The 4,838-nt window shown below is 39.0% G+C and overlaps 1 non-coding gene across 1 annotated transcript; it reads left to right on the top strand.

The window, feature by feature from the left end:
* The first annotated feature begins 275 nt into the window (after positions 1 to 275).
* On the top strand, positions 276 to 382 carry LOC111880284 (small nucleolar RNA R71). Its single transcript, XR_002846437.1, has one exon. It is a non-coding gene; the product is annotated as a small nucleolar RNA R71 (small nucleolar RNA).
* Positions 383 to 4,838: the final 4,456 nt, after the last annotated feature.

Below are 4,838 nucleotides of genomic sequence, written 5' to 3'. Positions count from 1 at the left end.
AAAGCATGTATGGATTGGTCCATCTTGGTCATTCTTGGTCCATAATATTCAGCATAGCTAAAACATCTGCCATATCTTCAGAAGTGCCACTCCCAATGCCTTTCACACCATCATGTATAAGATTGTGGTATTCACGCAAATGCTTAGAAACCACTTCAATCAATTCCTTGATCTCACCAGGATTTTGTTTCGTTAAAGGTCCTTGAGAATCAAGGATTTGACTTGTCATCACTTTTACCCCATTATAGAAGATTGATACTTCTTTTTGCTCATTTAAATCATTTTGGGGACAATTTCTTATTAATTCCTTGTATCTCTCCCATGCCTCGTAGAGTGACTCACCCGGTTGTTGCTCGAAATTTGTTATGGCCTTGTTTTGTTTAGCAACTTTAGAAGGTGGGCAAAATGTTCTAAGAATTGTTCACGCATTTGTGCCCAAGTAGTAATTGCACCAGGTGGAAGCGCCTTTAACTAATCCTTAGCAACTCCTTTAAAAGTGACTGGAAGCATTCTCCATAACACCATCTCTCTTGGGATATTCGGGATGTTGAAGTAATTAGCTATGTTATTCACTTCATCAAAGTGTTTATAAGCATCCTCATGATCTTTCCCAGAAAATGGGACTTCCTTAAGCGTGGAAAGAATATGTATCTTCAGCTCAAATGTTACGGTAGCAAAAATTGCAGGTTGCACTAAACCAGGACCAGTGTCCTCTTGGATTCTTTTCTTGTATGCCTCCATGGACATTTTGGCAATGTTCACCATCTCTTCTTTTGGCTCGTCTTCGGGTTTGCTACTACTTTCTTCGCATTCTGATTCGGAATTGGATTCTTGAGGATTAGGATTTTTCTCAAAACTTTCAACCTTGCTTTCGTCTTTTGAGGAATTGCTCGATTCGCCTATGTCCTTGCCTTTTTATTTCCAAAAACTGATTTTAGATCCTTGAAAGGTGATTTCTTTGGTGGTTAAGTTTCTCCTACGTTCTTATCCGTCTTTTTACGAATGGCTGACTCTGGATCTTCAAGTGGTGCTATCAAAGGTGTGTTGGATCCATGGGTCATGTACTACTGCAACATAAACAAAAAATAAAAACGTAAAATTGAAAAAAAAAACTTTATAAAACGCCTACTGACTGTTCACCAAGACGTCGTAGGTAATACCACCTCATGTTTTCGCAACAAAAGCAAACAAAAATAAAAAACGAAAAATAAAACGTAAAACAGCCCAATTCACGTCGTGAACTTAATGTTCACGTCATGGGTTCAGTAATTTAGAAAGAAAAACTAAAGCTAAAAATTAATTTTTTGCACGTTTATCCCTGCAAAAAGGATCGATGAATCTAAAACAATTAAATTAAAAACAAAAATATTCGTTCCCCGGCAACGTCGCCAAAAACTTGATGTCGAAATATTACTACATCTAATTTTACCTACTATCTAGCTAGCTACTTGACAAAAGGCAATGTACCTTTTCACAAATAACATGGCACAAACAGTCGGGTATCGATCACAGGGAACAGTTTTAATTAACTAATCTAACTAGTAAAGATTAATCTAAGACAAGTAAAAGTTAATTAGGTTTTTATCTGATTTTGCAAGTTCAGACAAACTTAAACACTTTACTACCAAATTCAATTAATTAATAATAACACTTCTGTTTAGTTCGAATCAACTTATCATCTATGGTTAGCTACTAATTATGGATTATTAACGTTGGTTACCAAATATTATATTATTAGTAATTTGAGTCCAAATGTACTAATATTTCGCTAATTCATGTAAAACTATGCATGATCACACATAATCAGTTATGAATTATGAATGGAGCAATGTAAGATTTATTAAACAAACACAATTATGGTCATAATTTATGTTCTCTAGCACAGATAAATTTAATTACTTCAATTACTTATCTAAGATTTGGTTGATCCTAGCTCTAGCAGTTTAATGGTCACTAAATCACTAGGTGTCAAGTTCATGTAATATAATTGTCACTAATCTACACGGAACATGAATTCAAGCAATTAAAATATTAAATATTAACATGCTAGATATTAACAATCAAACACAAGCACATAACCAACTAGTAAAAATCCATAAATAATAAACTAATCCATGAAGTTGAAGCCTCATCTAGCTAAACAGAAGCAACTAGATTCAGCTACTCATGGCTGAAATCAAACACATAAATTCAATAAATAAGAACATAGTTGAATGAACCAAACTAAAGTGAGGATTATAGTCTTCAATCTCTAAACCTTCAATAAATTCTCCTTCCTCCAATGCTTGGAATTGGTTTTTTCTAACTAAATTTCCTCCAGAAATCATTTTCTAAAACCTCCAAGTCTCCCCAAAAACTCCCAAAATCGTGAAAGTAAATGAGTTTATATAGTTTTGGGAAAGTTCGCACTCCACGACGTGAGCAAGGATTTCACGTCGTGATTTGAGATGAATCCTTATCGGGCAAGGACTCTGACTTCCCATGCACTTATCTTCTAGAACCCTCACTCCACATCGTGTAAGTCTTCGCCACGTCGTGATTTGGGCTTTTTGCAAGTATTTTTCTTCTTTAAAGCTTCCATCCTCCAAAGCTCCACTTCTTGTCGCTTTTGGTCCTTTATCTTCAAGAATGTTCCTTTCGGCTTAAAATTATAATTTAATCTCATAAGTATCATATATCTTTGCAAATAACCAAAATACTAATCAAAATGCATTGAAATATTGCCCAAAATGTGTATAAATATGGCAATATCAGAGACCCAGACGAGGAAGCAACGACAAGCTCCCGTTCAGTCATAGCCTATAGCCAAGCAGTTCAAGCGCACCGATGTAGGATTTGGGGTCAGAGGGCCCACAATTATGGCAAGTACTAAAGAGCTCATGAGGGTATGGGTCGATCATCGACAACATGCCATAATTGTGGTAGAGATGTACACTTTGCGAGCGACTGTCGCCAGCAGGCCCCGCCACCAAGTACCCAGATTTGTTATTATTGTGAGAAGGTGGGCCATGTGAAGGCCCGGTGTCCTTTGCTTGATGCCAGACCAGCACAGGCACCAGCCCCGACTACTTTGAGGATCACGGATGGACGTCAGGGCAAGGCGGATCCCCCGAGGGCTTGAGGACGTGGCAAGAGCGGCGTTAGACGTCGTTACTGGTATGTTTCTGTTTATTGATATATTAAGATATTTATATGTATCCTTCTGAATGTATTCTTGTTAGGTACCTTCTTATTGAACTCTTTACCTGCTCATGTGCTATTTGACTCGGGTGCAAGTCGGTATTTTGTGTCTCACTCTTTTAGTAGGAATTTTGATATGACTCTTGGAGAGTTGGATTACCTATTGTGAGTTTCCATAGCCAACGAGCACAGGGTTTCTACATCGAGTTTTTTTAGGGTTGCATTTTGGAGATCTTCATGGTGTGTTACCCGATTGATCTGATCCCTATTACCATGAGGGATGTATGTGTGATAGTAGGGATGGACTGAGCAGGTTTGGTGCGATGATTGACTATGAGGCTTAGGGAGTGATAGTTCGAACCTCATGTATGGGAGAACTGATTATCTATGGAGAGGGTAACGACATTGGATCAGCCTTTTTGTTCTTTTTTTAGGGCTCGGCAGTATCTTCAGCATGTGTGTATAGGTTACCTTGCGTATGTGGTTGACACCCAGGATGGGAAGGAGTTTTTGGTTTTGGATGTTCCTGTGATCAGAGAGTTCCCAAATGTGTTTCTGAAGGAATTTCATGGTGTACCTCCTAAGAGGCAAGTTGAGTTCATGATCTATTTGGTCCCTGGTGCAGCCCCGATCGCTAAGGCGTCGTACTGATTGACACCACCAGAGATGCAGGGGTTGTCCTCTCAGCTTCAGGAGCTGTTGGACAAGCATTTTATCAGACTGATCAGTTCACCTTGGGGATCGATCTTGTTTGTGAATAAGAAAGATGGGTCTCATCGCATGTGTATTGATTATCGGGAGTTAAACAATTTGGCAGTGAAGAACCGTTACCCATTTCCACGGATTGATGATCTCCTTGATCAAATGGAGGGTTCATCTTTGTTCTTTAAGAGCGATTTGAGGTCAAGGTATCACCAGATGAGAGTCAGATAGGAGGACGTAGATAACACAGTGTTTTAGACTCGTGATGGTCATTACGAGTTCATGGTGATGTCATTTGGGCTCACCAATGTGTCTATGGACTTCATCGATTTGATGAATTGAGTGTACATGCTGATGATCGATTGATCAGTTATTGTTTTCATCAATGATATCTTGGTTTATTCCATGACCAGGGAGAAACATGAGGAGCACCTTCGAGAGTTGTTAGGAGTTTTGAGGCGTGAACAATTGTATGACAACTTCTAGAAGTGTGAGTTTAGGTTACGAGAGGTCTAGTTCTTAGGACACCTCGTTAACCTGAATATAATTTCGGTAGACCCGGCCAAGATTGAGGCTGTCTTGCAGTGGGAGGTTCCGAAGTTTCCCTCAAAGATCAGGAGTTTTCTAGGATCAGAAGGGTATTATCGAAGGTTCATTCAGGATTTCTCCAAGATTGATGTACCCTCACTCGTTTAACGAGGAAGCTGGGGGCCTGAGTAGCAGTTTGTATTCGAGATACAGAGACAGAAGTTATGTGAAGCCGTAGTGTCGAATCTCCTTGAGGGTATTGACGATTTTGTCATGTATTATGATGCATCCATCACTAGTTTACAGGTCGTACTAATGTAGAAAGGGAGAGTGATTTTGTATTCTTCCAAGCAGTTGCAACATCATTAGCACCAGTATTTGACGCATGATCTAGAGTTGGGGTATTGGTATTTTCCCTCAAGATTTGG

Source organism: Lactuca sativa, chromosome 3 (genome assembly GCF_002870075.4).
Source record: "Lactuca sativa cultivar Salinas chromosome 3, Lsat_Salinas_v11, whole genome shotgun sequence".
In the NCBI taxonomy this organism is placed as follows: Eukaryota; Viridiplantae; Streptophyta; class Magnoliopsida; order Asterales; family Asteraceae; genus Lactuca; species Lactuca sativa.
Note: the sequence above shows the minus strand (reverse complement) of the source record. Positions and strands in the feature narration are given on the sequence as shown.